The sequence below is a fragment of the Halichoerus grypus genome, chromosome 7, assembly GCF_964656455.1.
Source record: "Halichoerus grypus chromosome 7, mHalGry1.hap1.1, whole genome shotgun sequence".
Taxonomy (NCBI): Eukaryota; Metazoa; Chordata; class Mammalia; order Carnivora; family Phocidae; genus Halichoerus; species Halichoerus grypus.
The window spans coordinates 105,967,116-105,992,555 of record NC_135718.1 but is presented as its reverse complement, the minus strand read 5'-3'; the positions used below and the strand labels follow the sequence as shown (position 1 = coordinate 105,992,555).

Genomic DNA, 25,440 nt, shown 5'->3' with positions numbered 1-25,440 from the left:
TGGCATCAGTGAAACTTTAAACTTACTATAAGCAAACAGGCTCACTCAACATTCTCACTGAAGAGCTATTTTAAGAACAAACAACTAAAGCAGAGCTCCGTGGCCCTTTGGATTCACAGGATGCTTCCCATAGTGACCACAGTCTGCCACTCAAAAGGGAGAATATTCCTATCACAGCTTCAACTGGGCAGACAGTTCCCTCAACATTAGTTGGAAATTTCCTTTATAGATCATGCTTCATTGTTGCTGTTCTGATGGACAAGCTGAAATCCAGAAGCTCATGTTAGGACAGCATGACCCTTCTTCTCTTGGTTGCTCTGCCTCCCAACCACACTGTTGATGCAATCTATTTAATCCACATGTAGGATATACTGGCAAGGAGTACCCAAGAAATAGAGATCCCAAGGAAGATTGTTTTTGTATTCTTTGGAACAGAACCAAAAAGCGGAATACAAGTTAAGAAACAAAAAAGATTCTGCTTTAGAACCAAAGATACTTGGGAGAAAAGAGATTTAAAAATACTTTTTCATATTGACTTATAATATCTTGGAAAAATAGTTTTAAGCCCCAAGAAATCATCCAAATTCCATGAGGTGATGTCAGATGTGATCAGAGGGATATTCCTTCTGCTGCTTTCCTGGAGACACAATGTTTTCTGGACTGTTGCCTCGTTTTCCCTGGATATTAGTCACATTCTCTTTCTCTTTCTCCTTTATTAAAAATAATTACAATTTCCTGTATTGACAAATTGATGGTTTGGAGCTGTGATGACATCAAGTAATTCTTCAACATGGAGATGTAGGCCAGAAGAATGAAGCAGAGAGAGGGTGAATGGGAAAAGAGAGAAGGAAAGGATGGGAAACGAAAGGAATGGAAAGGACAAATAAGGGCAGAGAGAATCAGAGACTGAGCCTACACATAGCTCAGGATACCAAGGAAGACAAGTCACACCCTTTCTCTGTTCCTATTCCAGAGTTCCCACTAAAATTGGGAGTTGGTAACTTGACAGTTTTCTCTCTTTTCTCCTCCCTCACTTTCCCCAAATCCCCCAGGTCCTGGCATGGTTTACTTGGGCTATCTGTGTGTTACTGGCTTCTCCATCTGCCATTTACCAGTCTTGGCTGCCATCCTTCTGTCCTCCCTCAACCCAGCAGTTCCACTAATTTCCCTTGAGCACCCTCCAAGAGGCCTCCTCCTCCACCACCAACCTCATTAGCTGGTTCTACTCATCTCCCTTTTTCTTCTTTCCCCAAACCTCTCTCCAGCCATAAATTACCCTTCCAGATGAGAGTATTTATGTCATGCTGGTGACAAACTGGGTGTGGTTACTCTGACTCCTACACTCCACAGAGATATATGTGGACAGAAGTCAGCAAGTATAAGAAGCAGAACACATTTTAAAAAGCTAGAGACAGTTGGAAAAAGTCATTAATTGAAATGATAGAAGAAAATCTTATTTTGTTGGAAACAAAGATTTTTTTCTAGATTATTCCTTAATCCAAAAAGGGTAAAACTTAGATATCAGTGTGTCTGTTTTATATGTTGAATGCCCTACCTATTATAAGGTGTACACCTTTTCACAAGTTGATCGGAGCTAATAAAGATAAACATCTTATTAATGTGATCAGAGCCTGGCTTAGACATTGGGTATGGAAAATGAATATTACTCTTAAATTCAGAGCTTTAGAAATGATTTGTGAAGAGATAGACTTGACATCTAAAATAACTTAATATTCAAGGAAAGGTCAAATAATATACATAAATGTCATAAAAAGCATAAGTGCCTTGAACTGACCAGAACTATGTATGAAAAGGAAGATGAACTGCATTAATCTGCTTAATTTCTGCCAGGATCTCCCTTTGATCATACTGTCCATACTCTAGACTGAAGTACTCACCATAGACTCCTCCCTGGGACTCAGACCAACCAAAGTGAAGTTGTGTTTTGATTTTTATAAAAGTTGTCTCAGAAACAAGCTCTGCTTGAGACTGACATATTAAGTTGTTCTGCCCACTGCTCAAATCTGTTATTTCTGACATGGCCCCTGGAAGAATGCACACCTGCCTCACCATTTTATGACTGTGACCTACTGGAATTAACCACTACCTGGTATCCAGCACTTGTGTTTCTTTGTCCCCCAGACTTAGTGCATTCATTTTGATCCATGCCATGCTCCCTGACTGCTGACCCCACTCCAGTGTCTAAGTGTACATGCAAGCCCCAACTTTTGCTTAGTTTCTGACTAAGTAAAAGTGAAAAAGTATTTTAAAATGCCTATTTGTGCTCTAGCTTAATAGTCAGCTGAGTAAGTAACTCCTTTATAGACTGATAGAAATAACTGCAAGAATGAAGCCAGAAAGAAGAAAAAGATCATGAACTGTCTGAAGGATGTTGAACCAGTATCAAAAATTGGCATGTTGAAAAACAAGACATAAAGGATGCTTGTGTGCCCTGAGATCTCAGAGCAAGTCCTCTCCAGAGGAAGACCCTGACTGCACTCTACAGGGTGTAAGGTAGCCTCCATGACAACAAAACAAGATGCCCCCTAGGACCTTTGGGTCATGGAAACAACTGTGCCAACATTGGAATACTTTGGTTTGGCTAAACCAAAACCTTTCTGTTGTTACTGTATACCATGGTTCTCTATCCAACACATACAGAAGGGTTCCATCTGCCATCCCATCTACTATCTACTTTGCCAAACATGCTTCCTCCTCCTGGTGAATATCACCTTTGGCCTGCTCTCCCAACCCTTTCACTGTGCTCATACCATGGGCTTATCAATCTGCAGAGTACCAACTAGTGCTCTCCCTGTGCCCAGTGCAACTCTAAAAACTTAGTTTTTCTCCTTCTCTTAAATTCCTCCTGCTCTTAGGTGCCTGGCACTCTACTGTATCACCATACACTTTACTCTTCTTTTTATTTTCCTACCTCCTGGTTAGTCCCTAAACATCAAGGGTTCAGTGCCTTGCCCACAGCCTTCTCCTTCCCCACCTCCTATCATCCATTACTTAGGAAATTTCTTTTTTTTTTCATTTATTTTATTTTTTTATTATGTTATGTTAATCACCATACATTACATCATTAGTTTTTGATGTAGTGTTCCATGATTCATTATTTGCATATAACACCCAGTGCTCCATGCAGAACGTGCCCTCTTTCCTACCCATCACCAGACTAACCCATCCTCCCACCCCCCCTCCCCTCTAGAACCCTCAGTTTGTTTTTCAGAGTCCATCGTCTCTCATGGTTCATCTTCCCCTCCGATTTCCCCCGCTTCATTATTCTTTGTGAAATGTCACTGAAAACAGTCTTCTTTTTGAATTCCCTACCTCCAATTGCCCCTACACCTCATATTCATGGTCACCCTTACTCAGAGTGGTTCTTATTCCTGATCTTCTGTAGATCTTTAATTCTACTTGTTTATACTTTCACTTGTTTATGGTCACCTCCTCTCCAGGAATGATTTGAGATCACCATTCTTCTTTTGCTCCTCCTCTCTCACCAACCTCAATCTCTTATTCCCCTGACTCTTAGTAAATGATCATGCCTCCTTCTTCAATGATGAAATTGAAGCCATTCATCATGGACTCTAACACACACACACACACATACACACACACACACGCACACATATTCACTTCCTTACCTATTTTTATGCCCTTATCTCTGGTCCTACAGGATGAGGTTTCTGAGCAAATCATAGCTAACACCCTCTCTTTTTCCTTCTCCCTTTCTAATTCAAACTTCTTGAAAGAATAATTTTCTGATCTCCTATTCATTTCTTTTTTTCCATGTACCCCCAATCCTATTGTAACCTAGCTTTCATTGGCATCATTTTATCAAAACTGCTTTTGTTAAAATGTCAGTGACCTCCAAACTGTCCCTCCTCACAAAATGAAAAAAATCCAGTCACCTTCTTATGATAATTCTTTGTTGCATTTTTATATTTAGTTATTTACTGCTTCTTAAAGTTCTCTACTTCCTCTGCTTTTTTTTGCAATGTTCTTTTCTGATTGTATTCTTGCTTTTGAGACCACTCTCAAAAGGATTCCTCTTTCCCCTTCTAATCCTTAAAAGTTATTATATATATATATACATATATATATATATATATATATACACACACACACACACATATGAGATAGATCTATGAGATAGATCTATTTTATATATATATATGTATATGTATATAACTATAGATTAGATTCTTGTTTCTCTTTTATAGCAGGACATCTCCATCTAGATCATACACAGGCATCTTGAGGTCAAAATGTCAATGTGGTGGGTGGTTCTACCTGAGCACAAAAGAAATTTCAGTGAATCTGAAATAGTGGTCTAACCAATGAATCTGTGGACATCTTTTCTATGGAGAGATATGCAGGAAGGGTTGAGCTTTGGCTAAACACAGAAGAAATATGTACCTGTGTCCATAGAAAGATAGAAGGCAAAGACAAGGGAAGGACCACAATGGCGTTTTATCTCCTACTTAATTTTACAGACTGGATTTTGAACTGCTCGTGAAAAACCAAAAAAACACTCTTTTCATAAAATTAGTTCAACCCAGGATACACAAGCAATGCTTTAAGGCCTAATGACAAAATGAAGTACTAGTTGAGGATAGGGGACACTCTCTCCATTTCTGGAAAGAATTAAGGGATGTCAGCACCATTCTAGCACTGAGAGTTTTACAACCTTGGGTTGCATTAGAAGCCAGCTCTCTCAGGAAGCCAGCTTTTCCCTAGAGAAACAGTGAGGGCAAGAGCATCAGTTAGAAAGCCTGAGTGTCAGTAGAGAAGGTAAACCCCAATCGCCAGTGTTCAATGGCAAACAGCAGGAGAACCACAGAAACTGGTAGCCATGAATTTTAAGGCACACCCTGTTGGAGACTCCCAAAAATACTACAGAAAGGGGACATTGTATGAGGGTAAGATTTGGGTTATATATTGGACTAATGTGATTTCACTGTTAATGGTAATACAACTTCATTTGTGCCCAGAGGGCTGTGTGGACTGGGTTTATCTCTGACACTAAACTCACAGTCTTTTTCCCACAGCTACTTCTCCAGTGTCCCTCTCTGAATTGGTGCTACTCCTATTACCCTCTCCATGACACAAGTAGAAAACCCAGGATTCCTCCCTTCTTCCTCCCTCCCCTCTCCTGCACTCTTCTCAATACAATCAACCACCTCCTAACTAGCCTCAGGGAAGACACCATGATGATTATTGTTTCTCTTCTGAATGCCATAAAAGAGGGCAGATATCATCATAAGTAGGACATCATCAACTGGGAGTATATTTTTTCTTCAAATTCAAATAGGAAAAACCTGACAAAACTTACTACACCCAAAACATTAACTCAGTTTTGCTAATTCATATGGGAATGAGTAATACTACTAGAAGAAAAATGGAATTATTCTTTAGAAATGTTTAAGTGTTGGGTTCCTAGATGGCTCAGTCAGTTACGTGTCCAACTTTTGATTTTGGCTCAGGTCCTGATAGGGTCGTGGGATCGAGCCCTGTGTCAGGCTCTGTGCTCAGCAGGGAGTCTGTTTTAGATTCTCCCCCTCTCCTTCTGTCCCTCCCCCTGCTCTCTCTCTCTCTCTCTCTGTCTCTTTCTCTCTCTCTCTCAAATAAATAAGTCTTTAGAAATGTTTAAGTGTTTCAAGATCTTGGGGCTGCAATAAAAGAAGTAACTAGAGATTGGAAGGGTCTGAAGTCCAGTGTCATAATAGCTTTAGTTATAGGCAGAATTATGTTCCCAAAGATGTCCATGCCCTAATCCCTGGATATGTTAACTTACATGGCAAAAGGGACTTTGCAAAGGTGATCAAAAATACCGATGCTGCGATGAGAAGATTTTTCTGGGTTAACCTGAGTGGGTCCAATCTAATTACACAAGTCCTTAGAAGCAGAGAGCCCTTCCTGCGTGTGATCAGAGAAAGAGATGTGGCAATGGAAGCAGAGTCAGACAAATGCTACTTTGCTGGTTTTGAAGATGAAGGAAGGCATCTGCAAGCCGAAGAATGTGGGTGGCCTGTAGAAGCTAGAGAAGGCAAATAAATAGCTTCTCTCCTAGAGCATTCAGCAAGCTATGCAGCCCTAACAACACCTTGATGTTAGCCTGGTGAGACCTATGTCAAACCTCTGACCCACAGGACTGTAAGATAATATCTTTGTGTTTTTTCAGCCAGTAAGCTTGTTGTTGTTTTTAGCCAGAAAATAAATGCAACTTCTTTTACTTAAATATAATATCTTTGGAAAAGAAGAGCATATGGAGATTGAACATATGGCTTCAGAAGATGGTAACAAAAGAAAAGATTTGTTTTAAGAGACCCTGTCCTGTGATTCCTGAATTATGGGCTCAAGGGGAGGAAAGAGTATATCCCACCATTCCAGTTCTTGGCAGTAGCTTGCCTACCTTAACAGGGGAGCCATATCCTGATATACCCTGAAATTGATTTGGAAGACGAGCATGAAAATACCCAGATAACTTGTTAGGTCCAGATAAGGTAGAAGAAGAGCATGGTAGAGGAGGTACTCAGTAGAATTAAGAGAAAATGATCAAACCAATGGTCAGAGGTAGCCAATGTGTCACTATCCTGAGGAGCACAGGCTCCCACATCAGGATGGCTTGGTCTGAAATCTGACCTCTTCCACTCACTGGCCACGTGGCATTGGCAAGGCACCTAGCATCACTACATCTCAGTGTCCTCATCTGTAGAATGAGAATAATGACGTATCTACTGTATATAATTATTAGGAGGAAAAAATGAAATAATACTTATAAAACCACACATAAGCGTTCAATGAACCTTATATTAGTGATAACAGTACCTATGGCCTCGGATGACTTCATAGCTGGCAACACAGTTCAACATCATAATACAGAAAAGCAAGTATCATCTCATAGACTTGATGGGAAGTTAATCATGGGTTATATCTCAGGAGGGGCAGACCTTGCTTACAAGAAAAAAATTAAATGAAATGGAGGCAACACCACAGTGCAAGAAAGAAGCAAACACAACTTAAATCTAAAACCTGAAGGAAACCCACCATGAAAAGCTTGGAGTGAAAATAAAAAACAATGAATCTTTCCTAGGCACAAACTGTAGCTGGCCTTGTCAGGCAAGGGATAGTTTTGATTCCTCCCAAAACAGTTTCCAAAATTGACACAAAATAAAAATACAGTGATGATCCAGAACTTCAGAGGAGAATATCTCTGCCAAAAGGCTGATTCTGCTAGTAACAATTGCAGCCCTTCTGATAAATACTTTCCCTAACTTCCTGATAATATCTCTCAAAAAGTTCAGGAAACAACAAAGAGATCTAATACTTTGATTTTAATTCTTTCTAATAGAAAAGAACTATTTGGTGACATGGGGTGGATGAGCTCCTTCAATGAAAGAAACTACATTTTAGTTCTTTGCAACAGCTGAGGCTGGTAACAACAAGGACTTGAGCTTTAGGGAAAAAGAGTTCCAAAAGGAAGGAATGATTCCTTACTCTAGGATTCTCAAAGGGGAAATGGCCCTTTGGAAGTAGAAGCATATAAACTTTGAAAATGCACTGAATTCTAGATTGTCCCAATAAAGGTGAAAGGAGCCATGAAACATCAAAAAGAACCAGTTTTGATAAAGGAACTATCTGCTAAGCTAAAATTTTAAAACAACACATGTAGATTTTGGGAAGAGGAACAGCATAAACTGTAAAAAAAAAAAAAAGGCTCAGAAAAGATAAAGCTGAGGACATCCATAAATATGAAAAAACTGCAAAGAATGATAAATTTTTAAATTTCCATTTTTCAGAATAATAAGAAAAATAGAGAGAATGATGACACAGAAGGGGAAAAAAAGCTGAACTCTTCAACATCTGCCTTGCCGCCAAGAAAAATAATTGTGAAAGTGCAAATCTATTCAACAATTCATTAACCTGGCAATCATTTATTTGCCCTAATAATAATAGTGATCAAAATTAATTTGAGTCCCAACTTCATGACAGATACTTCATATATATTTTCTCATGGAAACCTCACAACAATCCTGTAAGGTTAGTGTATTTCTTTCACTTTACATATAAGAAATTCAAGTTTACACAATTAAAGTCACTTGCCCCAAACCACACAGCTTGTAAGTTTGGGAGGCAAGTTTTAAACTCTAGTTCCTCTAACTCCAAAGCACACATCCTTTCTTCCATTCTTAAACTGGTTTCCCTAGCATCTGTGAGTCACTGTGTTGGGCCTTGGCAATAAAAAGATACATAATATATGATTCTTGTTTTCAAGAAACTCAGTCTTGCATAATTGTAATGCAAGGTGACAGGCACTATAATAGCAGTGCATGCAAAATTACACTTATCATGATGAGCACTGAGTAAGGTACAGAATTGTTGAATCACTATATTGTACACCTGGAACTGACATAACACTGTATGTTAGTTATACTGGGATTAAATTTTTTTTTTTTTTAAATTACATGCAAGAACAGAGGATGAAGTGAAAAATCAGCTAGGAGAACCAGACGTTCATAAGGTACTGCAAACTTGGTGGCGGACGTCGTGAATTGGTTTGTGCAGATTATTCTCTCCTCCTTCTAGTGTGTTCCTGTTCTGGAGGACAGAAAAGTTGAATTCCCCCATTTTTCCAGTTCTCTTATATCTAGGGATCTGGATGTGATTTAGAGTCTGCTAATCAGTTGTGCTCTAGTTGGAAGAGGGCAGTGAGATGAAGACCTTACTGCTTTTTCCTACTCTGCATGCAAGCATGGCTGGGTGAGAGTGCTCTTGGAGGAGCAGGCTGTGCGGCAAACGCTTGCTCCTCGTGCGCATCTAGCGGGCACAGCATGACTGCAACGGTGGTTACCTTCCTGTCTGTGGCAAGGGGGAGTGGGGGCCAGCTGCACCAGCAGTCCTGTTCTTCAGTGCTGTTCTGAGAGATACTCCTGGATGCCCAACCTAAATCCTACTACTCCAGCCCTTATAAAAACTTTATAAGCAACAAAATTCCCGTATTTAATCCTTTTTATTTAAAATGGCGACAATGCTTTGTGGTTGTTTTTTTTTTTTCCAGTAAATACTGACTGATTCAGAGATGATATTCCAGCTATGTTTTCCACATTTGATTTTGGTTCTCAAGGTAGAAAAGTCAGGAAAGATATAGTCAAGCCAAAGGTATGTATAACCAGAAGAAACTAGAAGTCCTAATTGATGGAAGAAATAGTGCAAGAATTGTTTTTGGATGAATTAGTCTCTGGAATCATAAGACTTGTACCCTAAAATCCCCCCAAAAGACATCTTTGGGTAGTTACATAACAATGAATCTTTGTGGGTAATGGAGAGGTGCAAGACAGCCAAAGACTGAAAGGTATTTCAAGTTCCTTTAGAGGAAGAAGGAGAGATTTGGAAACTACAGATCAGTGAGCTCAGTGTCAACTTCCAGATATATTTCCAATGTGTTATTAAATAGGCAAATTTTTACAGCTTAGATAAGGAAAAGGTGAGTATGGAAACTACCATGGGCTTACTTGGGTAAAAAAAATCATGCACAGGTAATCACACTCCTTTTGCGGTTGCTTTGGGTGTTTTACTGCATTTGCTAAAGTAGACGATTCCTTAGAGAAATGTACCTTGATTTAATAGGATATGTGATATATCACTCATGAGATCTTTATAAGGAGGGTAGAAAAATGTGTACAGTTATACATTCATAACAACCCTCACCAAATTTAGGGACTGCCTAAAGGGAGGTTTTTAATATCTTGGCCAAGGTGTCTGTTTTGTCCCTATTTCGTTGGATTATATAATCAATGTCATGCAAGAATTCATACAATGTAAGTTTATCAAGTTTTCAAATGACATTAACTGAAGAGAGATCATATGCTGGGTGGCAGAATAAAGATTCAAATAGGTCTCACGAAGCAATAATTATAGGGGTAAACTCAAGAGGTAAAATTCAAAAGTTTCAAATGTAAATCCAAAGTTAAACACAAAGAACGCAATGGCTAAAATATAGTACTAAGGACTCTGGATTTGGCACCAATTAATAGGGAAAAAAATGCCTATAGATTTCAGTGGCCAACAATGTTCCATCATTCCCTGAGGGAAAATGCATAGACCCCGAAGATTCAGTGCTAGGCACAAAGACAGTGCACTGCCACGAACAGACCTGTGCTTGGTTAGTCTATCCTTCTCCAAGGACACTGGAACCTTAGACATGTCCAGAAGAGGGTCACTAAAAAGGAGGAAGATCTGACAAAAATGCCATGTGAAAAACAGCAGAAGAAATGGGGCATATTTAATCTAAATGGCAGGGGTGGGTGGGCAGCCAGAAAACTGGTTAAAGATTTACAATCCAATGACATATAAGGACTTTGCTCTGTATAGCTCCAGAGGAAAGATTAGGGCCAAAGAGTAAAATTATGAGGAGGTATCTTTTGCCTCAATATATTTTAAAAACTTAATAAATTTTATATATTTTTAAGATTTTATTTCTTCATTTAAGAGAGAGAGAGAGAGAGAGAGCACAAGCAGGGAGGAAGGGCAGAGGGAGAGGGAGAAGCAGGCTCCCCGCCGAGCAGGAAGTCCCACACGGGGCTCCATCCCAGGACCCTGAGATCATGACCTGAGCCAAAGGCAGTCGCTTAACTGACTGAGCCACCCAGGCGCCCCAAAAACTTAATAAATATTAATTGTTAAAAAAAAAAAGAATTCCTGGGGCGCCTGAGTGGTTCAGTCGTTAGGCGTCTGCCTTCGGCTCAGGTCATGATCCCAGGGTCCTGGGATCGAGCCCCGCATTGGGCTCCCTGCTCTGCGGGAAGTCTGCTTCTCCCTCTCCCACTCCCCCTGCTTGTGTTCCCTCTTTCGCTGTATCTCTCTCTGTCAAATAAATAAATAAAATCTTAAAAAAAAAAAAAAAAAGAATTCCTTATCACTAGGAATATCCAAGCAAAAGCTAAAGGATCACTTTGCAGCGATGTTGAAGAGGTAAGTCTTATGTTAAACAGAATATAAAATCGAACTACCCCTTACAACTCCAAATTGTCACAATGTTGAAGATCTAATGCATTCTCATTGTTTCAACAATTATCTTTTTTTAATTTTATTTTTTCCCTCAGTGAATTTTTATTTTATTTTATTATGTTATGTTAATCATCATACATTACATCATTAGTTTTTGATGTAGTGTTCCATGATTCATTGTTTGAGTATAACACCCACTGCTCCATGCAGAACATGCCCTCTTTAATACCCATCTCCAGGCTAACCCATCTCCCCACCCCCGTCCCCTCTAGAACCCTGTTTGTTTCTCAGAGTCCATAGTCTCTCATGGTTCGTCTCCCCCTCCGATTTCCCCCCCTTCATTTTTCCCTTCCTACTATCTTCTTTTATTTTTTTAACATATAATGTATTATTTGTTTCAGAGGTACAGGTCTGTGATTATCTTTTTCTTTTAATTTTTTTTATTAACATATAATGTATCATTTGTTTCAGGGGTACAGGTCTGTGATTCATCAGTCTTACACAATTCACAGCACTCACCATAGTACCTACCCTCCCCAGTGTCCATCATCCAGCCACCCCATCCCTCCCCCACCCCTCCACTCCGGCAACCCTCAGTTTGTTTCCTGAGATTAAGAGTCTCTTATGGTTTTTCTCCCTCTCCGATTTCATCTTGTCTCATTTTTCCCTCCCTTCCCCTATGATCCTCTGTCTTGTTCTTCTCAAATTCCTTGTATCAGTGAGTTCATATGATACTTGTCTTTCTCTTATTGACTCATTTCACTTAGCATAATACCCTCTAGTTCCATCCACATCATTGCAAATGTCAAGATTTCATTTTTTGATGGCTGCATAATATTCCTTTGTATATATATACCACATCTTCTTTATCCAGTCATCTGTTGATGGACATCTAGGCTCTTTCCATAGTTTGTCTATTGTGTACATTGCTGCTGTAAACATTGGGGTACATGTGCCCCTTCGGATCACTACATTTGTATCTTTGGGGTAAATACCCAGTAGTGCAATTGCTGGGTTGTAGGGTAGCTCTATTTTCAAGTTTTTGAGGAACCTCCATACTGTTTTTCAGAGTGGCTGCACCAGCTTACATTCCCACCAACAGTGTAGGAGGGTTCCCTTTTCTCTGCATCCTCGCCAACATCTGTCATTTCCTGACTTGTTAATTTTAGCCATGTTTCAATGATTATCTTAATACAATTGATTTCTACACCTATATCTCCCTCTTTTCGATTTTCTCACACTTTTTAAAAAAGATTTTATTTATTTTTACTTGACAGAGTGAGTGAGAGAAAGAGCACGAGCTGGGGGGGGGGGGGGTGGGCAGAAGGAGAGAGAAGCAGACTCCCGTTGAGCAAGGAGCCTGATACAGGGCTTGATCCCAGGACCGCAGGATCATGACCTGCGCGGAAGGCTGACGCTTTACTGACTGAGCCACCCAGGTAACCTGATTTTCTCACACTTTTGACTATTTCTACCAGGATAGCCCCAGTTGTAGGCTGAATTGTGTGTCCCCAAAAGATACTGGAGTCCTAACCAGTACCTGTGAATGTGACTTTATTGGGAAATATGGTCTTTGTAGATGATCGAATTAAGATGAGATCATTAGGGTGGGCCCTAATCCAATATGATTGTGTCCTTATAAAAAGCATAAATCTGGACCTAGAGGGAAGACCATGTGAAGAGAAAGGGAAAAACGCAGCTTATAAACCAAGGAATGCCTAGGGCTACCAGAAGCTGGGAGAGAGGCCTGGAATAGATTCTCTCTCACAGCCCTCAGAAGGAACCCACTCTGCTAACACCTTGATCTCAGACCTCCAGCCTCCAGAACTGTTGTGAGACGATACATTTCTGCTGTTGAAGCCACACAGTGTGGGATACTCTGTAATGGCAGCCCAAGGAAACTGCAAACCTACAGGTTATCTACCTCACTGATTTAATCCTCTCACCTGCCCCAGATGACCCAGTCCTAATTTAATTTTCTCTTCTATTCATGCTGTCCTAATTCCACTAGTTGCCACATTCCTTTGCCACTGTCACTGATGGAAGAGATCCTTTTTACTTTATTTGCCATGTACTAAAATGTCATCTTATTTTTCTCCTCTAATATCCAACTCCAGTCCTCTCTCCACAACATCAAAGCTTACTCTCTGCTTACTTTTGGTTCCCTGTGGCCTACATAACAGTCCTTTAAAATCCTTTAAATTGCCACTCAAAGCCCTGTAATCTGACCCCAGCCTATCCCCTACCCTCCAGGTTTCCACTAGCACCACTTCCTCATTGATTGAGCTACGTTCATTGACCCATTGATACCACACATGCTTCCGATTTGTCTTTTTTGCCTCCCTGCTTTGCTTATGTGGCTTCCCCTTACATATACAATTATCAAAATTGTAACTGACATCCAAGTCCCCTTTTCTATCTCACTTCTGTAAAGCCCACACTGGTTACCCCAGCCCGAAATGAGCCCCTAACTCTGAATCTCTACCTCATTCAGTCTAGTTTCTAACACACAACAGCAATTATAATATGCAAGCCTGCTTTGGCAGTATTTGTCAACAGTAGAAATCCTACTCTCGATATTTAACTTAAGAAGGTATTTGTATGAGTTTCAAATATGCATGAACAAGAACAGTGTAATAGCAACATAAAAAAAGTAGAAGTACAGGATAATGTAACATTGTGGTATATTATGCTAATAGAATAGTATAATAGCAAACAAGAGTATAATAACAAAATAGAGATCATGTAAGTTTCCATTAACATGGATCTGAGAAGATTAATTAAAAGTATATAATATTCATATCATGAATGCATCAAAAAGGATCTAGATCTGTATAGATCTATACAGAAAATTGTCCTCATGTACTGAATGGAGCACTGGGTGTTATATGCAAACAATGAATCATGGAACACTACCTCAAAAACTAATGATGTAATTAATGTATGGTGATTAACATAACAATAAAAAAATTTAAAGAAAAGAAAAGAAAAGTGCCCTCAACCTAGTATTGATTGAAGAAGCAAGCTGTGCAACAAGAAGTGTAATATAATTCTATTTCTTTAAAACCACATACATGTCAATCTAGATATCTAGAAGGGGATGAAATAGGTAGTGAGATTTAAACTAATTTTCTCTTCTTTGTGTTCTTCTGTATTGAGATATATATATATATTTATATATATATATATATATCACATGAGATATATATATATAATACAGCATTCTTTTTTAATGAGTAATGTTTTATTAAATAAAATTTTAAAGTAAGTGCATACTTCATCAGCACATGTTGAGATGGGGTTGTAAAATTTACATGAGATTTCCAAAAGTTATTGCTTGGGTACAGTTTAGTCTAGGGGTGAGGGAGAAAATGGTGGTACTCTGAACAATGTATTATTAATTCAACAATAAAACATTTAAAAACATTGATAATTTCATATATTTATATTGTTATAGTTCTGTTAAGAAAAAATTGGCATTTATAAAATAGAGCCTTCTTTGTTTCAACATTATAGAGCATTCTTTATTTCATTATCTAGACAAAGTTCCCAGAAGTCAAGTACCATGTCTTTCTCAGTGTGAGAGCAACTTAGTATATCATCTTGTATATTATCAAGTGCTCATTTAATAGTAGTTGAATATGTCAATGGTAGAGATGGATTGTAATTAGATGAACCAAAGAACACTCTTTTCCTCCCCCCTCACAATTTGCCAATATTGCCCTGCTGCAGACCCTTCCACAAGGGTCTAGTTACCTCTGAAAAAGCCAAACTTCAAAGAGTAACATATAGGACCTACTGCCTCCAATAGAGAGCAAGAGAAAAAAACATGCCCAAAGACAAAAATATGTTCTCTTTGACAACTCTTTGCTGGTGACTAAAGACAGAGCAGGTTCTTGGCAAAAACAGTGTGTTAACAATAAACTCTCTGGGTCTGGGTAGGAATGGGCAATGTAATTCCACAGGCATTACACAGGATTTAAAAATAGGAAACTGTTCCCGGGAGGAGTGGTCCTTGTGGATAACTGGAGCAGACACGATACATTTCAACTAACGGTAAAAATTCATGAAGTCAGCCAGTATTTTAGTCATTCTTTTGTGTTCCTTTTCTCTTTTCCTAAAGCTCCTTCTTCCATCGCTTTAGAACATTTTAAAAGGTTTCCTTCAAACCCTATTTTCAAGCAAATCATTCTTTCTGTAATATGTCATACACATTCATGTACGCACACACACCAACACCACGGAAGTCAGTTCTTTCTGAGAATACATATGCACCAAACTGAACTCTTAACTTTCTATTCAGTTGAATAGGGCGGAAGGTGAATGAATCCTATAATAACAGGATTATGATGACTGAAAATCCTTCACACTTTGACTGTGGAAGGTAGGACGACACACTTGTTAGTTCAGACAGTATCTACTGAACACCTGCTAAATCTCAGGCTCAGTGCTGAACAACCAGGGTACAATGCTGGATAAGCCCAGATAACACTCCTACCCCATGGAGTTTGTGGCCCAATAGCAGAGATGACAAGGAAATGGGCCATTGCACTGTGACTCAGCAGGGACCCTTGCAGAGAAAGTAAAAGGTGTAGTGAGAGTCTACAGACAGGAGCAGCTGACCAAGACCGGAGGTGCTAGGTAGGTCTTCTCAGAATTGGCATAATAGCAAGACCCAGCAGACAAGAAGGAGATATCCTGGGCAGGAGGTGGCATACAAGGAAGAGGCAGCAGCTGATACAAGGCCACGTGCCCTGGGGAAGGGAGGGGAAGTAGTTCCCAAGAGTTGGAGAGAAGTAGAAACACTGATGCTGAATGGAGTAACAGCAACCAGATCCCGAGAGGTGTTGTAACCCATGGTAAGAAGTTTAGAGTTCTTTAAAGCAAGGAAGGAACATGATTAAATTTGTCTTTTGGAAAGATTGGTCTTGAGAAAGCGTGCAGAATGTATTCAAGGAAGGCAAAACTAGAGGCAGAGAAGCCTTTTGGAAGGCTGTGGAGGGATTTGAGAGATATTCAGGGATAGACCCAACAGAAACTGGTGATTAATTGGATGAGGTAGGGTGACGAACAGGAAGATTCCAATATGATTTCTGGGTTTTAAAATTGAGTAACTGGGTAGTGCAATTCACTGAAGAGCATTAGGAAGTAGGAGGAGGAACAAGTCTGGGTGGCAGTTTGCAGTCATCTGTGATAATCAAATTAGAGATGCTTATTAGACAGGTGTATATGGTGCCTTAGATCTGAGCAGTATATGAATTCCAAAAGCATTAACACATAGATGATAATGAAAAGTCTGGAATGAATGAGGTAGTGCTTTACTGACTTCCTAATAGAGATACTCAATGCAACACGTGCTTAGGGAACCAGGAGAGAGAGAGAGTTCATTTTCAAAACCATATCCAGAATTGTGCAATCTGAAAGTCTAGATAGAGACAATATTAATTTTGCTTTGTTTAAAAATACAAATGTTTACTCTTGAATTACATATGACAGGACACTGAAGGCATGATCTTTTCTGAAGGTCTCAAAAGCCTCAATCTGGGCCAGGAAAAGGTGTACAGAGTGAGATGAGAAGTCATAAGACCAGAACCTGAGGAACAGTAACTTTAAGGAATAGGCAGCAGACAAGAAATTGGCAAGGAGGTCTGAGAGGCAGGATGAAGTGGTAGGAAGAAATCCAGGAGAGCCACTATCTCCAAAGCCAAAGGAGAAGATCAACCCAAATATTCCTGGCGATTGAAGTAAGAGAAGAACAGAAAAGTTTCCATCAGAAATATAAACAACAACAACAGAAAAAACGTTGGTAACTTGGACAAAAGCAATTTCAGAAAATTAGTAGAAGCAGAAACCAGACTGCAGTGGGTTGGGGAGTGAGTGGGTCGTAAGGAAGAAAAGATAATGGGCAAGAATCTCTGCAGTGAAGGAAGAGCGTGAGGATGTAGAGGAGGATAGGAAGTTTCTATGATAGGAAATTGAGCTTATTAAATTAGTTTAATAGGAAGATGCCAGTAAGGAGAGAGAAAATGAAGAAAGAAATAGTTAAGAGAATTAAATGCAGAACCCAACAGGAGAGGGGTGGATACTGGTGGCACCCCGCCCCAGCAGGTACCCTGGACCCTCTAGCTGCTGTGAGTATTGGCTGTTAACAGCCTAGATAGAGAATTCCCCAGCCAAATAGGAGCTGCTTCACAGGAGATTATGCTTGCCTCCTCCCAGGTGCAGTTCCCAGACAATGACTGACTGACAGAAGAGTGCAAAAATCCAGCTCTTTGACCCAAGATGGGTCCAAATCCATGGCATGGTTCATGTTCCAGAGCTCCCTGTATGATTGGGCTGAGGTTAGACTCTAGCTGAGGCCATAGGCCTGCTTAGCCCCTTGCCCTGCCTTATCCTATTTCCCTCACCCTTTCTTCTAAAAGAAACCCTCTGTAAATCACAAATACTGAAATTCCTGTCAGAGGCACCACTTCTTGGGAATCTCCTCAAAGACAAAGAGGAACATATGCCCATGTGATAGAAAAGGAGAAGGGAAGGAGGTAAAAACACAAATTGTTTTGAGGATTGATGGCATTACATTGAGAGACCACTTCTCTAGTTTATGCTGCTTTCTTAATAAAGGAGAAGGTGAAGTGATGAGTCCAGAAATTTGACAAGACTTAGAAGGTATGAAATACTCACTGTGGAAGAACAGAGAACAGGAGACCACTTACTAGGGAGATATAGGGGGATTAGTTAGATAGGGTCTGTGAAAAAATACTCCCATGGTCACCTTCTTCCAAATCTAGTTAGTTATAATTCCTACTTAGAAGTAACTAAGGAGAAGGAAAAAGAGGAACATTTCTGTTGCTACTAATGACTTCAAAGTTGGTGATTCTTACCTAGATGTGGAATTTATAAATGTTATATAAGAATAAATTCTGTTAATTATAAATTGGACTTAAAGATGTTCTGCTTTCATCCTCAACATTCTTTGTAAAACTGTCATTTGCAAGGTCACCAATAACCTCCCAGTGGCTCTATCCAGTGGACACCATTCTGTCCTTACTTTCTTGACCTCTGAGGCAGGTGACATCATTTACCACTTTCTTCTTGAGACTTCCTCTTCCCTTGCCTTTGGTAAGTCAGCACTCACTTAGTTTGCCTCCAACTCTATGGATCCTCCTTCTCATACATTCATGGGTCCTTCCTTTGCTTCCTCTCTCCTAGGCACTGTTTCTCCTGGGCCTATCCTTTGCTTTTTTACTTCTCACTCTCTCTATCCCCTTAGGGTGAGCACATTCACTCCTGCAGCTTTTTCTGCAGTGATAACTCCAAAATATATCTCTAGCTTAGATTTGTCTCCTCAGCTCCAGGTAAATATATCAAATTGTCTAATGAATATCACCCCTAAATGTCCCTCAGAGACCTCACACTGAACAAGTCTAAAATTCAGCTCATCCTCCCTTTTAGTTTCCACTTCTTGCATTTCCCTATCATGGAGACAAGTCTCACCATTACTCCATATCCAACACAGAACCCTAGAAGGGAGTTATCCTAAACTCTTCTCCAATTTCACATCCAATCAATCACCAAGTCCAGTAATTCCTATTCTCCCACCCACTGTCCATGTCATTGCTTGAAGCCAACATATTTTCTCTTGTGGTTTTATGAGCAAAATCTTTACTGGCTAGCTAATCTCCCCTCTTCCCCTATCTTCTTCCATTTTCCTTATGGAAATCTGAGCAAGCCATTCCCCTGCTTAAAACACTCCAATGGTGTCCAGTATGTTTGAGATAAAATCCAAATGCCTTAATATATTTTCAAAGCCTTTCATGATCTGGCCCCTTGCTTCCTGTCTGGCTTCATCTCTGGCCATTATTTCTCTTATATTGCTTTTCCAAATTCCCAAAGTACTCATAGCTCTGCACCTGTGTTATGTTCTCTCTTGGTTTCATGAAATTGCCCAAATATTTCTTCTGCCTAGAATGCTCTTTTTCTGTGTATTTTTTTGCTAATAACTACCCATTATCAAAAATTAGTATAGATATCACCTCTTCCAGGAAGGTTTCCCTAGTATCCATCCCAACTGCTGAGTCCAGAGTTGGTTCCTGGCCTAGGTACTACCTGAGCACACTCTGTGTCCCTCCAGCATAGCACTAATGGCATTATGCTGGTGACTGGTGGAAAGCTGAAACTTCACCAAAGATCCTTCTGATTCCAGAGCTCTTTCTCTAGCTATGGTCCAGCACTGCTTCTTTTTTTTTTTTTTTTTAAAGATTTTATTTATTTATGAGAGAGAGAATGAGAGAGAGCATATGAGAGGGGGGAGGGTCAGAGGGAGAAGCAGACTCCCTGCCGAGCAGGGAGCCCGATGCGGGACTCGATCTGGAGACTCCAGGATCATGACCTGAGCCGAAGGCAGTCGCTTAACCAACTGAGCCACCCAGGCGCCCGTGGTCCAGCACTGCTTCTAATGATGGCTAAAATAGTTCTCAATATTGAGTCCCTGTAAGGAATTAAAATAAATTCCACTGTGGGATATACACATTGTAATGCAGAAAACAACTACTTCCGTATCATAGCTGACTTCTTTTGATGAAACAATTAAGTGCAAAGGGCAACTAGATAATAAAATAAGCATTTAAAAAATACCCTGTCATTCACAGACTCCGGGACAAGTGTTATTGGTTGTAAGGAGGAGGTACAGAACAGGAAGTTCCAAATGCAGCAAAGCATTCTGGGCCCCTCTGATGGTACTCACAACTTCCCCAGAAGTTGCATGAATCTACAGCCAGGGGCATCATGTGTCAAGAGACAGAGGGCTCCCAATTCTACCTTCTCACTCGGTAAGTTCTCATAAGCCCCTATTATAGACTCTGGTCGGCTATCAGTATACATGCCTCCTGATGAAGAGGCTCCTGATGGGAGAATTTTTCTTTGTTTTTGTTTGTTTGTTTTTGCATTATCATGTGTAAACTTCGATTTCAGAAAGTTGCCAGACCACTGCAATCACTGCAGTTGTCCTATATACAAAGAGGCAGTCTCCTTTCCTCTCCCTTCTCCACTCCCCAGTAGGCTTGTTCCTCACCCTCTCCTCTCTTCTCAGAGTTGAGGCCAAGAAAGACACACCTTTTCAGCCAATCTATTGTGCTGTCTTTTCTAGATGGACAGGTCCAATATTTTATCTAAAGAGCACATTTTCTCTCCTCACTCTCTCTCCCTCTCCCACCACAGACATTAATGCTTTGAAGCCATCTGAGGATCATTTGTTGGTGGAGTGATCACATTCATACTATGGCCTAGCAATGACTCACACTCTTGTGGTCTCCCTGTGTTTACCATGGATATTCTATTCCAGCTGGATTTCCCTTTCCCCAGGAAACCTAGAGCTAAGCGATTTCTCCATTTTTCTCCTTCCACTCCAGCATCTCTATATGACCCTTTTACCACCAATGTACTCTTAAAGGGTGTGTGTGTGTGTGTGTGTGTGTGTGTGTGTGTGTACTCCAGACCCTGAATCCACAACTATGGACTGCAGAACAAATCCAATCTGTGGCTAGTTTTTGTATGACCTGTGAACTAATAATGGCTTTTACATTTTTTAAGAGTTGTAAAAAAAAGAAAAGCAAGAAGAGAAGAAAATGCAAAAAAGACCATGAATGGCCTGAAAGTTTAAAATATTTACTACCTAGCCAATTAACAGAAAAAGTTTGTCAACTCCTATTCTGTACTAAAATATGTTTCTAAAGCATGAATCTGAATTCAGATAGACATAGACTTAGAGCCCAGCTCTGCCACTTACTAGCTCTGTGACCCTGGACACATGATTTACTGTTTTCTCATCTGTAGCATAAAGTAATAATTAACTCTAATGACTGTGTGAAAGCAAAATGGCATGCTACAGAAAGCACTTAGCATAGTGGCTACTCATTAGAAAGCAGAATAAATAGTAGCTATTTTTTGCTATTGTTAGTTTTTTATTCAGTGAGGTCTATTACATTTTTTATACTCACATAAGAAAAACCGACACATGAAAAAGGCAACACATTTTCAGACCAATATGTGAACCAAATCTCTTAACTATCCTGTGATTGGATCCCTTCATTCTCAAAAAGAAGGGAGTGTAGGGGCGCCTGGGTGACTCAGTCATTAAGCGTCTGCCTTCAGCTCAGGTCATGATCCCAGGATCCTGGGATCGATCCCTGCATCGGGCTCCCTACTCGGGGGGAAGCCTGATTCTCCCTCTGCCACTCCCACTCCTTACTTAGGGGGAAGCCTGATTCTTCCTCTCCCACTCCCTCTCCTACTCCCCCTGTCTTTCTCTGTCAAATAAATAAATAAATAAAATCTTTTTTTTTTTTTTTTAAAGAAGGGAGTGTCATAGCTATGGTTCTGTGAAGATTAGAGGTAAGACAATACTTCCCATACATGGCTCCAAATGTCTTGATGGGACCTCAGAGTGACATTTTCTATTCCTTTTCACCTAGACAGAAACCTGAGAGTAATCCTTTCTCCCCCATATTCATTCTCACCCTAATATCTACTCAGTCACTGAGACTTACCTAATTTACCTATTAATTATTTTCAACTTCAACCCCTTCACTTTAATGTCACTGTTATGGACCTTCATTATCTCTTGCCCAAACTATAGCAGAGGTCTTTTGTTTTCTTGCCTACAGTTTTACCTTCCCCAAGCTGTTACCCACATAGTTACTGGACTTACCCATCTAAGCCATGAATCTGTCCAAACTCTCACCTTGCTTACAACCACCTCATCTCTTGTCACTGTCTGGCTGATACTTCATGTTCCAACAACATCAAACCACTTACTCCCCACCCACACCCAACCATGCTGTTTAGTGTATCTCTTCCTTTGCTTGTGTTATTCCTTCTTTTTAAATTATAAAAGTACTACATGCATGTTATAGATAATTTAGAATGCAAAAAAGAATTACAAGAAAATTATATAGCACTGAAATTCTAATTCCTCAGAGATAACTACTATTGATCTTTTGATGTATTTGTTTCCATTGTTTTTGTATGCATATAACACACAATAACTTACCAAATTGGGGACATGCTATCTCTTTGAATCTTGAGCTTCTGATATTACATGATTATGTTTTCTGACCCACACAAATTTATTTTGTTCAACTAGATATGCTGTCAAGTATCCTTGGCAATCATTGTTATTTAAGCTGTAATAAACCATAGAAAACTCACAATTGTGCCTTTCTCAGCTATTTACTCTTTGGGGCAAAACTTTTCCATCTCATTCAGAGGCATTTCTGTAAGAGAAAGAACAGCTTGGACACTGCCCAGAAAAGTGGTCTATTATCTTTCACTGGAGCATGGAATAAAAAAGAAATTCTGGGAGCATGAATCTTTCTGCCTCACCATTTTATCTAAGTTTATTTATAGAGACAAGCAGCAATTTGGTTATAGAGTCAAGTGGCCTTTCTAGGAGTAATACGGATATTTGAGCTGACTTTGATGCAAAATTGCACATACCAACTTAGACCTTCCTGACTTATGTCACTGCTCCTGCAAACACCTGTATGAGTTTCAGTAACACCTCCATTACCAAGAAGCCCTTAAGACCAACATGATGGGGCGCCTGGGTGGCTCAGATGGTTAAGCATCTGCCTTCGGCTCAGGTCATGATTTCAGGGTCCTGGGATCGAGTCCCACATTGGGCTCCTTGCTCAGCGGGGAGCCTGCTTCTCTCTCTGCCTGCCACTCCCCCGGCTTGTACTTCCCCCCCCCCCCCGGCAAATAAATAAATAAAATCTTTAAAAAAAAAAAAAAAAAAGACGAACATGATGATTCTGACTCAGAAGATTCAGTCTCAAGAGAAACAAAGGCTCCTTAAGTAGTTTTCACAAAACAATTCCACAATAAAAGAGAGAGAGAGAGGAATGTACTCCCTGCTTTATTCTAAATGCAGATTATTAAATATTCTGAGACCTCCTGTACTAAATAAAACTAAATTCTGTTTAAATTCCCAGGGGATGTCATGAGTAATAATAAAAATTGTATTTCTGAATTAAGATGGCCCAGGTTAACTTGGGTCTTGCCATTTTCTTGTTGTATGATTTGGAGCATTATATAATATCACTAAGCCTGGATTTCATGATTTGAAAAATGATGGTGATTATTTTAAAATAATCTAACAAATGAGGATAATAATAGTACCTGCCTCCTAAAACTGCCACACAGGTTAAATGAAATAATATATGTAAAGTGCATGGCAAAATACCAAGTACATAGAAAGCATATGTTATTCCATTCAGCATTCCTTGAACACATTTGAAAATGGCACACTTTTTATTGTTTTTCAAATAATGTCTATTTAAAAACCAATGGAGCATATTTTCACAAACTGATCTAAACTCAGAATCAGGCTTGTTTTCTTTTCTTGTTTTTTTTTTAAAGATTTTATTTATTTATTTGACAGAGAGAGAGAGAGATCACAAGTAGGCAGACAAACAGGCAGAGGGAGAGGGAGAAGCAGGCTCCCTGCTGAGCACAGAACCTGATGTGGGGCTCCATCCCAGGATGCTGGGATCATGACCTGAGCCGAAGGCAGACACTTAACCAACTGAGTTACCTAGGCGGCCCCAGGCTTGTTTTAAAAAGTTGTAGAAAGGTGGAAGGAAGTAAGCAGGGCAAATGGAACAAAGACAGAACTTATAACTCTTTCTTTACTGTTTAAAAATTCACCAAGAGAATGTATTATTTTGGAGGAGAAACTCAACTTTTAAAGATTAAAAGGGCAAATTAGACCTTAGAATTTTCATCCTGTACCACACAATCTTTTTAGGCGATATAACAAAAGCAGCCTCATGATTAAAAAGCCAGCACACACAAGGTAACGTATCAGGCCCTGAAGGTGAAGGTAAATGGGGCAGTGCTTGTCCACGTAACAGAACTCTCCCTCAGCAGAGTTTGGGCTACTTTGTCTCTATTCTTGTAACTCTACTCCAATATTTGAAACCAAAAGAGGGGTCAACCAACAATAACTAACAAAAAAACAGAGACATACAGAAAGGACCAAGTGAGTTCATTCTACTTTTTTCACCTGGTGTTTCTCCCAAAGACACTCTTGACAAGCTTAAAAGGAGGATGGATGGGTCATCTGTTTAGCCTCATTCTTTATTTAAAAAGCAAAACGTCAGCATTTCCAACTCCAGGATCTATTAACAAAGTATTTTCAACATTCAGCATTCTCACATTTGTCTCCCCCCACCCCCCCACATGTTCACACTCACACGCATATGCACACACACATGCACACACATACACACACAACTTCTTAAAACCCGAGTTTATTTTTAGGCCAGAGAGATTGGGTGTTCCAGATCAGGGCCCTGTGCTCCTGAGCAGACATTCTAAAAAGGCTTCACTGCCAGATATAAAAAGGCCGCTGTATAATTTATTAGAGGAACTTTCACAAGACTCTGATTACTTTTTAACCAGAAAGTGAAAAAAATATCCAAGAATTCTGATCAGATCCAGTATTGCACTTGGCACATGGGAATTTGTAGGGGCTAGGAATTCTTAGCAATCCCCAGCTCTCCAGCCTGTTCATCCACAGCACGCCATGATTCACTGGCATGCAGTCTTCTCTCTTCCCTGAGACTGTGCAATTCTGTTTCCCTAAATAATAGAGGAGATTGGGCCAAAGAAAACTCAAAACAATACACTCGTTTAATAGTTCTAATGGCTCTGCTGAGACCTGCCAATGAAAACGCTGGCTAAATTGTTCCAGAGAGAGGCTTCCACCGGAGCTAAACAAAACCTGCCAACTCTCTACCCACCACCTCCTCCTCACTGCCACTCAATTTTTGTTTCTTTCTTGTATTTTATCTCATGTTGGCCTTTTTCAAGAGGAGTATGTAAAATACCCAAAGAATGTTCTCTTTTCAATATGTATTATGTTTGGGGTATAGATTCGTGTTTACTTTTCATGGGTATGGTGAGCATATTTTCAAACCCAAATCAAGATGTGGTTTTATAGTATAAGGGCACTTTACAAAACAGTAGAATAGAATATTTGAAATCATGACTGTCCTGAAAAATCCAAGTAGGGTCAACCTTCATCATTAAGCATCTAAATATGTCAGATATCGTGTGTTCTATTTTCTTTCAAAAATCATTTTTGGGGAACTTGCCATTTCTTAGCACTGTACAAGGCACTTGGGATGACACAGACATAATTTAACTAAAAAGAAAAGGTCTCCGCCCTCGACAATAACTAACAAATAACCTCCACCCCTTTCTTTCCCAAGAAAAAGGGTCATGGTGACCCTTTTGGGCAGACCTAAAGAAGAGACTGTCAGTCGGGAGAAAAAAGTGAAAAATGACAAAGAAGAGAAATTGGAATCAGAATCTTAAAAAAAGAAGCAAAAGAGTAGTCATAGAGAAGAGAGAATAAAGATA

The 25,440-nt window shown here is 39.8% G+C and overlaps 1 protein-coding gene across 1 annotated transcript in view; it reads right to left on the bottom strand.

The window, feature by feature from the left end:
- The window catches only part of PAPPA2 (pappalysin 2), a 293,756-nt gene that overhangs the window by 184,959 nt on the left and 83,357 nt on the right, over positions 1-25,440 (bottom strand). The window lies entirely within an intron of this gene.